Genomic DNA, 11104 nt, shown 5'->3' on the forward strand with positions numbered 1-11104 from the left:
CACATCTCACATTTGAGAGGTGCCAGGATTTTCTTTCCTCAAAGTCCTAATGAATATAATTGTCTCCAGAAGAGTCCAGCTCAACCTTATAAAACATGCAGGGCGAGGCAAAGCATCTGTGAACACAAATGGTGGATAGGATGTGGAAGAAGGAAAAATAAACGAGGGGCGACTTTAATCCTGGCCAGTGGTGAGGTATGGTGACGAGGACTAGCTTTATCCTCTCTCCCTTCATCTGCCCAGCTTGTGGTAATGCTCTGTGGACTAAATCCTTACTGGGTCCCAAACATGTCTGGCTGCCTGTGTTCCAGAGGCGTTCCAGTCTGAATCACCTACGAGGTAAAGGGTGTAACCGCAAAGGTCCCCTTCACACACCAGTCGCCACCACGCTGAACTCCTTCTGAAGTGGCCAACAGTCAGGGCTCCTCCAGGTAGATGTTGGTTCCGATGTGACGTGAAGTTCTAGGGGATCAACCCTGGACGGCAATATGAGGCATTGTCTCGGAGGCCTCCCTGGGATGTGCCCTGTGACCCAGAACTTCCATGGCCAGAGGTCCATCTGAAGGAATGCCATCTGTACAGAGCTTTTATTTGTGAAAAATGGGGACCCTGGCGTGGGGTAAATAAATTACGGTTCATTCCTATGAAAGCATACTTGCCAGCCATTCAAAATCACGTGGAAGAATATGCAGTGACTTGGAAGAATGTTCGTGTCTGTGGGTTGGAGAGACCATAGCACCACTGTGAGAAAGACAAAGTTAGTTCAGGGCCATTTAGGCTGGTCATCTGCCAAAATGGCCCTCTTTGGTGGATGGGATTACTAATGTCTTCGATTTTCTATTCTTTTTTGTCTTATTTTCCCAGTTTTTCTGCACAGTTATTTTTGTATTCCCTTTTTTAATAGGAAAAAACTAATTACGCTTCTGAGGAAAAAAATAGAAAAGGACAAAAACCTCGCCCTTATGGGACTGACTTCCAGCTTCCATTTTGTCATGAGTCAAAGGATTTTACGTCACTAGGTTTCGAAGGCCTTCCAAGCTCCACATCCGCTGGTGACCCTGGTCTTTCTCCTTGCCTGTCTCCTGACCCTTGTGGGGGTTCCGGGCAACCAGAGGCGGTAGCAGAAGTTCTCTGATGAGTCAATTATGGGATGTTTTCGAGCCTGACGGAGCACTGTGTCGATCACACCAGGAAGGTGCTAATTCAATGTTTATTCAGTGAATGAAAGAGAATGCGATCTTGCTACCTTAAGGGCCTTTACTGGTTCTGTTGTTAAAAAAGAAAAAAAAAGTGGGGGAGAAAAAAAAAAACAACTCCATTTAATTCAATTCATTACAAACAGTGGTTTAAAATAGAAACTCCAAACCAATTTTGGCTAAAAGGGTTTCGAGTCTCTTCTGAACAGCTGCTGTTGTAGACACAGCCTGAAATAACTAACTTCCAGCCTAGTTCCAAAGCTGCACTGAATAAAGGGCGCAGCCAGGGAGGGAAAGGGCCTTATTAGCGTTAATTGCGATGAGCCTGTGAAACTCAAAGGCCGGGCTGTTGCTCACAGAGGAATCCAGCGATGACGAGATCCTTCCTCCGGCTCTAGATGGAGCCATAGCATCACTAAAAGGGGCCCTGGCAGGCGTGGTGGGGGTTTTGTGTGGTCAAGGCCAGATGTTTGGAAGTTCCTGGGCTTTAGCTTCTGAGTGTGAACAACCAGAAAACTTAGACCTTCTTCTTTTCTCCAGAGCAGCCTGGGCTCCTAAGAAGCCAAGATAGTGGCTGGGTGGGTTGTGCTTTCGTCGTCCCGGCCATTTTCCTGGGCTCCCAGCTCCTCCTCTGACAATCTCGCTCCTCGAGGACATCCCGGGCCCCACGTGATTCGTGAATTCCAGTAGAAGATCAGCCCTCCCCCTCACGGGAGCCCGGGACTCACCTGGGGTCCTGGCCCCAGTGAAGCTCGGGTGGGGGGGGGTCTCGGCGAGCTGGGGGGGCGCCCCCTCCTGTTCCCATGGAGAGGCCTACACTTGGCCCACTGAGGATCCCTGAATAGTCTGGCTTCAAAAGCCTCCCCGACAGGGTGCGTCCCTCATTTCTGTTGTCTCTCCTGCCTTGTCTGACACGGCAGGGGTATACATCTCCCCTCTGCCTCCCGGGGCCCAAGAGCCCTAAGTGCAGCCCAAGGGAGGTGAGGCCCCCCCCCATGCTCCTCCAGTGGCCAAGTCCCCACTTGTCCCTCCAGGCCCAGCTCACACACTCCCCCTCTTTCTTGCAGGCCTCCATGCTTGCCTCCAATGGGAATTTCTCTCTCTCTCCTGGGGAAGGACTTCACTAGGGCACCTACCATATTCATCCTGGACTCTGGCCCCTTGGGTGCATGTCTGTGTGATAAGAATCATCTGAAGGATTTCCTGTGTTTCCTGGTTCACAGGGGCCTGTCCCATTCACTCGGGACACTCTTCCTAGGCTCACTGTAGCAAGAAGAGGGGGGGTATAAATCAGGGACAATGAGCTGCCAGAGTGACTTCCTATCCATTTCGGGGATGGGAAAGTCCCTGGCAAACACAATAGCTTCAGGTTGCCAGGTGCTGGGCCGAGAGGATGTCCTCACTTCCCTGAGGTGAGGCGCCCAGTCCTCAGGCCCAGGGCGGGGAGGGCAGAGGGAGAGTTGAAGAAGAGGGAGGTACAGACGCCTGTGGGTCCTTGAGAAGGGGCGGTGTCCCTGCCCCATGGACCTCACCCTGACTCCCAGTCAGCTTTTCCATCTGAGAACAGAGGGCTCCTGGGCCGAGCTTCCTGGGGAGGACTGGGAGATGTGACCTGAGCCTGGGGGCAACCCAGCTCAGATGGGTCTGGACAGAAGAGGCTTTAGTCGTCCTTACAGACTTTCCAGTCTCCCAGCCTGGCATGGGCAGCCCTCGGGGACATACAGAGCCAGGCCTTGCTGCAGAAGCAGGGGTGCCCCCGACCCCCAGGCCCTTGGGCTGCACCTGCTCCTTCCCCGCTGCCTGCCTGCCAGCCAGTGGCCAGCACCTGCCTCTCTCTGGCAGAGGGATTTCTGTAACAGCTCTGCCCTCACACGGGATAGGCCAGGTGCTGGGGAACTGATGCTGGGGCAGCCCTCCCCTCAGGACTGAAGGAGCTGGGGGATCAATACCCCAGCTCCCTTGCCCCTCACATGGAGTCCTTGTATGTGGTTTCCAGGGAGACTGAGCTGTGGTAGCCCACCAGGTCCCTGGAACGTGCTCCTGCCCTGTCTCACTGCTCCCCTTTCCCCTGCTGGTTTTGGGGATCACCTCCAAATAAAGATCTTGTGGTCTGATTTTGGGGTAAACTCAAAAGAGGCTCTTGGGAAGAATGATGCCGTAGGAAACCACAGAGACTGATGCCTGCATGGAAGTGGAGCTCTCCGCTGATTTCTTCACGGACAGGCAGCCACGGAGACCAGATATGCCCCCCTTCTCAGAGCCTGTCCCCTAAGCCCCACCCTCCTTCAAAACACTTCAGGGTAACAAGGGAGAAAGGGAATGGGGGATGTGCTTAAATTACGGTGATGTGTTGAAGGAGGGAAATCACACCATGTTTTCATCTGAGTTTGCGGCTGCCTCCCCCATTGGGTGTCCTCTTCAGCGGCCTCCCTCTCTGTTCTCGCTGCTTGAGGGCAGGGAATGGGCCCTGCTCAGCCTGTAGCCCCCCGTGCACCAGCGTCTCCTACAAGGGAGGCTTGTTGAGCCGATTCGGTCCCCTGGCAATGTCAGGGCCTTCAGCTGCTGAGAGCGGCCCCCAGCTAACAGCCAGCACGGAGCCAGCGACCTCAGCCCCCAGAACTGAGTTCTGCCAACAACTGGAAGGAACTTGGAAGCGGATTCTTCCCAGAGGCTCCAGCTAGAACCCAGGCCAGGCGGCCCTTGATTTTGGCCTTGCGAGACCCTGAGCGGAGACACCAGTGAAACCCACCTGGAAGAGTGAGCCGTGTGACTACGAGAGCATGCATTTGGATTGTTCTAGGCCACTAAGCGTTAAGTAAGTTGTTACAGCAACAACAGGAAGCTGACCAACACGTCATTTACGGCCAGGGAGGGCTACTCCCTATGGCAACTTCGATTAAAATGCTGAAATGCCATCTCTCTAGAAATGCCCTTCGGGTCTCTGTCCATCCTACAAAGCACATGGGTCAGAAGTGGAGAACTCCCTATCAGGATGGCCTGTTGATGAAGAGAGCTGTAAGCTCCTTCAAGCCCTAAGCGGCCAGACGTGGCTTCATACCCAGCGTGGCTTTAGGTGGCTTTGCTATGATGCAGAGGCAAGGCGGGACAGGCGGTGACTTCTGGGGAGGCCCCTGCAACATAGAGCTTGAGGACTATTTGCTGACTTCACTGGCTTCCCCGTGGCTTTTGGCAGGGACCGCTCGGGAATCTGCCAACAGGTCTGGCTGTGTGGGCGGAGAAATGTCCCATGAGCTTGACAGACCATGCCCCGTTCGGCTCATCGTTTAGTCCGGTGGGATGATGATGCACTGGGGGTTAGCTTCAGGTTTCCTTGAGCTCTTTGGCTCCTCCTCACCCAAGCAAAGGGTTCTTGGAATCCAGGGCTGGAATTTTGCTTTTCCTTCTTGATCAAACTTCTCTGCTTCGACAGATTCGTAAGCCAATGGTAGCCACAGCTGCCCCCTGGGGCTGCTCAGTTATGTCCTGGGTTGTGGTAGGGACAGGAGGTCCCACGTTGATCTCCGAAGAGGGTAAGTAGCCTCGTCCAGCCCCCAGAATGGAGAAAGTGGGAGGTGGTTTCCTGCCTTGATCACCAAGCTCTGTTGAATCTACTTCTCGTCTTGGGTAAAAAGCCCTCCTACTTTGGGCCTGACTTTCCTGTCTCTCACTGGTCACTATAGAAATACCATGAACTAGGGAAGTAAACAAGTGTGCGTTTGGAAAACCACACCCCCCGAGGGGTTGAGCGGAGACTGACCATGGGGCAGTGGGGCCTGGACTCCAGTTTGGACTCTGCCTCGCACTCATTCTCCCTGCCCAGCCCTCATGTCCGTCACAAGTGAAGACACCAGACCTCCTTAGATAGCTCTGCGGTTCTTCTTGGCTTTAGAACCCTAGAATTAAAAAAAAATTTTTTTGGAAGAGTAGACAGCAGTTGTTTACAGCTGTAGTCTCGGGTGGAGGGGAAAGGATTGGAGAAGACTAATTGTCCAGCTCAAATATTTTTTATAGCTTTTGCATATTATGCAATAAAACATATTAATTTTTTAAGCACGATCTTATTATTTTCCTTTCTGAAATAAATACCTCCTGTTATGGAAAATTGCAAACGTATATAACAGTCAGAGTATGAGATATGAACTTCCATGTACCCATCACTCAGCTTCCACAATAATCAGCTCTTAGCCAGTCTTGCTTCTGTATCCCTACCTACTCCCTCACCTTCTGTATTATTTTAAAGCAAATCCAAGACATTACATCATTTCGTTCAGTAAAGTATTTCATGTTTCTAATTAGGAATAAAAAGAATTACTTGACTCATTCTGAAACTAAATACCCCCATGCTCTCCATATAGAGTAGAATAGGCTGGAAATGAAATGTAACTCAGTCTTTGAGGGATTTGGAAGAAGCGTTTTCCTTTCATGATTGTTAAGAATGTTTAATACAAAGGAAAGAATCTCTAACAGTGAATTTCGCATATCTGCGGAGAGGCTGTGTGTTGGGGCAGGGAATGAGAGAATCTTGTCAGCTATTCTACTGTGGATTGCCAGTCCTGGGGGGGGGGTGCAATTGCTGTCCATTATCTTCCCCATCCTTTTTTTTGTACCGTATACATCAAATCCCTCAGTAAGTACTGAGAAAATTATTTTAAAGGGTCTCTCAGGAGTTCAGCAGCCTCTTTCCTCTCATCAGAAAATGGGAAGTTTGGAATTCCTGTGACTATCACATGCCATCGTCCTCATCAAATTGTGCTTTATGAAATGTCCACTTGGACTCACAGCCCCACCTGTTACCCACTGGGATCCCTCTTTGACTCCGTTTCAGGGGTGAATTGTTCTGCTTTGTGCATTTGGATTAGAGACCTCATGATGTTCAACCTGGCTCACATTTTTCCTTTTCTTTTTCAAAACAATAAAGCCGTTTTGGAGGGATTCTGGACTACATTAGGTGATCATTTTCAATTTTCATGCAAGACATATGGAAAGACTCACCCCCACTTACAGCTTATTCCCTGAGACTGTCTGACCCACGGTCGACACTCCAAAATGGAAAAGGCCTTCCAGGCAGTCAGCATTTAAGCACATTTCCCGCCCTTGTCCTGCACTGACCTCAGCTCAGGTCAAAACTCACAGAAATGCGGGACTTTGACGATCCAGGCCATGGAAACTTTCAGTCCGGGGGTGTCCCCCGCCTCACTGATGCCGGGGCTCCCAAAACTCTGTGAAGTGAGATTGGGGAGAGGGGTAGCATAGGTGTTTCTGTTCTTTGTTTCCTTTGGGAGAGGGAGAAAGACCAGAGGGAACAGTTCTACTTGGCCCTGGTGCTTCCTTTCTGCCTACTTGAGTTAATGGAGAAAAGCCATACAAATGCTGTCTACCAAGCTCCTTAGCTTTTCCTCGCAGATACAAATGTAAATTACTCTAACACAGGGGATGTTAATGGCTGAGTCTCTGTTTGACCTTCAGTAAGTTTCCAGAATAGACCCAGGTGTTTGGGTCTATTTTGCATCATTTGAAAGTACGGGCTTACACATGACAAGTTAAGGAGTAACAGAAGTAAAGACAGACAAGCTCACTCACCCTGAAGATGGGAGCCTGGGGGCGGGGAGCTGGAAAACTCGGTGCCTGTGTACAAGGCTCGAAAGCCTCTTGAGATGGGGATGACAGTTAGCGGTAGAAGCAGCCTGCGGTAGGGGGATTTTAAAGGACAGGTTCTCCGGGAGGAAGGAGAGACTGGCTCCATGGAAGCAGATACAGCCCTGGCAAGGTAGGGCGAGAGGTCTACAGAGTGTGCAGAGAGGAGAAAGAGGGGGCATAAGGCTGCCCTGGTGATTGGGGGGACACTGGGAGAGAATGGGGAGGGAACATTTTGCTGTGGATATGCTGGAATCTCTCTGGGCCTTTTCCCAGAGCCCCTGATGGAGAGCATGCTTTCTTCTCGATCGCTCTTGGTTGTGGCATGGGGCACTGAAGCGTTGTGATGCTGAGGGACGCGGGGGCCTGAGCAGATGCAAATAGATTTGTGTTAGAGGGGTCGGGATGGCACACCCTTCAGGAAGAGGGGAGAAAAGCAAAGTGCAGCCCTGGGAGACTAGTTTCCCCCAAGACATGAACTATGGCCTGTGGTTGGAAGACCAGACCTCTCTTTCCTTTTTGACAAGGAGCGGCTCGTGGCCTGGTTGCCTCTGGTCCGCCTCCTGGCCCAGGGATCCAGGACCGTCAGGTATCTCCCCAGCAGCATGTGGAAAATAGGCCTTGCAGACCCCCTCCCTCCCCTCCCCACCAGCAGCTGGAGCTGGCTTTCCCAGCCTTGCGCTAGGAGCTGCAGGGACTGGCCGTGCTGTGCCGGGGTGCCCCCGTGCTGGCGGGGAGGTGGGGGATTGGAGCCCTGAAGGACAAAGGCACATGTCAGCAAGCCCTGCACCCCTCAGGCAGGGGGACTTGGCGGGCCAGCCGGAGTTTCCTGGCATTTGGTTCCGTAGAAGGGGAGGCCAGCTGGCTCGGGAGGATTTTGTAAAGCTTATGTCAGCCTGTGTCTTGGGGTCTTGCTTGCTGCCTGGGAGGTGATGGTGCCGCTGGCGGAGTCCCAGCGGGTCCTTTGGGGGCCCACGTGGAGGCTCTGGACTCCAACAGGGTCTTTCAAGCCAGGAAAGGATGGGGGACAGGAAGATGGGGCTGGGAGTGGAACTTGGGGTGGGTCTAACAGTCAGAGCTGGTCTCCAGGCCCCAAGCAAGGGGTCCTCCCTCATAGGAAAGGATTCTTACTGACCTGGAGGACAGAGGGGGGTGTTCCTGCTTCCCTCCTGCTGTGAAGCACTCTGCAGGAACCTCTCCCTCCCTGGGGGTGCTCTTCCAATGGGGTGTGAGACAGGCTTTGAAAAATGTGACCCAGTACCTCCACAAAGACTTGTTCTCTGGAAAGAAAAAATGCTCTAAAGCTGAAGTTTTATGCAAACACTGAAGAAAGGCGTCTTCCTGCCCGTTTGCATTATTATCTCGAGACACACTCCATTCCAGGCCCAGCCGGGGTCAGGGGACGTTTGGGGGTTTGCCTCTGAAGCCAGGGGATCTGAGTCAAGGGATGTGTGTGCACACTGGACTCCCACTGTTCTGGCCTTCAAGGTCATTTACACTTTAAAACCTGAAGTTGCTCCTTCTTTGGAACAAAGGGATCTTTTCTCAGGGACTTTCCAATCCCTCTAAGTGCTCCTGGGAATGGAAGGGTCCAGTGCAACCCGAGTGAGTCTGAGAGCTCCCTCAGCCCCATGCCTTAGGCACACTGAGATGATCAGCGGCTCCGCCTGCCTTCTCCACGCCTAAAAATAAACTCGGCACAGGCCAGGAGGTAGTAGGAGTGGCTTACCGGGTCCTAGACACTCACTCTTCTAGGGGCTCAGCGTGGAAGACTCATTCAGCCCCACAGTAATGCCTACTGGAGGTAGTACTATTTATTTAGTTAGTTATTTTATTATTTTTTTATAGATTTTATTTATTTGAGAGAGAGCGAGCAGGGGGAGAGAGAGAAGCAGACTCCCTGCTGAGTGCAGAGCCGGACACGGGGCTCCATCCAAGGACCCTGAGATCATGACCTGAGCCGAAGGCAGACGCTTAACCCGCTGAGCCACCTGGGAGCTCCTGGAGGGAGTACTACTCATGGTGCTCACTCTGCAGAGGGGGAAATAGGCCTGAAGAGACCAATGCACATGCACAGGGTGGTGTCACCAGGGAGCAGAGGGGACTGGGATCCAAACCCTTCTCTCCCCACCCTTACACACTCAGGGCCTTTGGATTCGGGCTGTGGAATCAGGAGCTAGGCACCTTCTGGGGGAGGGGTTTTGGTGTGGGGGCTGGCAGTACTCAGGGAGGGGGGGTTGGAACCAGACGGTTCCCCAGAAGCCCCTGGGGCTCTGGAACTGGAAACTCGGAATGAGCAGCATCACCGCTGTGTGCGGGTCCCTGCGTTCCCACGTCGTTAGCACTCTCTACCCCCTGCCCGCCCGAGCAACAGGGATGTGGCAGCTGGGGCACCTGCATCCCGCATTTGCTTCACGCCAGGCCCAGGGCGCAGAGCCGAGGGGAGAGATGACCGGACACGGCCCTCAGGACAGGGGACCTGGACCGGTGCACAGGTGACCGAATCCCATGGCTCATGTGGGGAGGGGAGAAGGCTGGTGGAGAGGTGCGGGTGTTGCAGCCTGTCGGCCTCTTGGCAGAGCTGCACACAGAGGGGAAAAACAGGGGCGCCTGGGTGGCTCAGTCGTTGGGCATCTGCCTTTAGCTTAGGGCGTGATCCCGGCGTTCTGGGATCGAGCCCCGCATCGGGCTTCTCTGCTATGAGCCTGCTTCTTCCTCTCCCACTCCCCCTGCTTGTGTTCCCTCTCTTGCTGGCTGTCTCTCTCTGTCAAATACATAAATAAAATCTTAAAAAAAAAAAGAGGGAAAAAACACTTCTAGTATTTGGAGAGACTCTTCAGTGCTGACTGAGAGAGGTGTCTGCCCCGTGGGCATGACCTAGAGAAAGAGGTTTGGACAGAGAAAAGTCCAAACATGCATCATGGAAAAGAGGAGGACTTTGGCGCTGTGAGAAACTGAGAAGAGCTTTGGGGTTCTGGAAAAAAAGGAGGGATTGAGGGGCCCCCCAGCCTGTCTTAAGTTGGCAGTTCCCTATGAGGGGCTGAGGCAGGCACTGGCTGATGAGCTCTAGGAAACGTGAGGACTAGAAACTTCCAATTTATTTATTTATTTATTTTAGGATTTAATTTATTTATTTGAGTGAGAGAGAGAGAGAGAGAATGAGTAGGGGGAGGGGCAGAGGGAGAGGGAGAATGAGAAGCAGACGTCCAACTGAGGAGGGACCCTGATGTGGGGCTCGATCCCAGGACCCCGAGATCATGACCTGAGCTGAAGGCAGACGCTTAACTGACTGAGCCACCCAGGCACCCCTAGAAACTTCCAATTTAAAGTCGGTTCCTGCCAGCACAGTAATTACTGGCTGCAGTCACCTGCTGCTCCCTTGATCCTCTCTCCCCAAGACCCGAAGTAAAACTGAGACCTCTACAGTGATGCATGGGCACCGTGGTGCCCTTCCAGGCAGTGACCTGTGGCAGAGGCTGGAGGTGGGCCAGCAAGACATTAGGAGGGGAATGACCACAGAGGGACAGGCTGCCGTGCCCGCTGACCCAGGAACAGTTTCTAAACAAACAGTGTTTTCCTCCACCATCCTGGCAGGTGAACCTCGAAAGAGTGGGAGGGAGGATAGGAGGCTGGATCCTGCTACTTCCCTGCATGAGAATCAGGGTTGGGGTCTGGTCACATAGGTGAGGCACTTGACTCGGCACATTTGAGAGCGTGCACTCCAAAACTCAGCCGTCGAGAGAAACTCTATTTTCATGCAATGTTTAAAAAACCCAAATACAAAAATCTATGATGAACAGATTACCAAAATTTTAAATACAGACAGGGTATCAGTATACGACCGATTTTTCCTTTTGCCTCAGGCTCTGGTATAGCTGAGCAATGCATTGTTCTGGATCCTTCTTTATTTATAATGTTGGTAATTTATTCATCATGGATTTTTCTGCATTAATTTTGATTTTTAAAATACTGCATTAAAATATCATTTCCTTTGATGGCTAAGTTTTTGGCCCCCCCGCCCCGAAATGCTGGGCCCGGGTGTCTCCTGGTGTTGCCTGGCGGCTCCAGACATTTTATTTGGCTTTATTTAAAGGGTAACCCACAAACCTGTGGGTTCCTGGGGAAGGGCCACCGCCTGGGTGATACTCACTTTTGCAGAATCCCTTCAGAGACTCTGTGTCAGCTCTGACAGACGTCTCTCCTCCAACCTGTTAGTGCTGACAAATGACAAAAATAAAATAATTTAGCAATGACTTGGACGTCCTTTATTCCAG

This window comes from Ailuropoda melanoleuca, chromosome 12 (assembly GCF_002007445.2).
Source record: "Ailuropoda melanoleuca isolate Jingjing chromosome 12, ASM200744v2, whole genome shotgun sequence".
Taxonomy (NCBI): domain Eukaryota; kingdom Metazoa; phylum Chordata; class Mammalia; order Carnivora; family Ursidae; genus Ailuropoda; species Ailuropoda melanoleuca.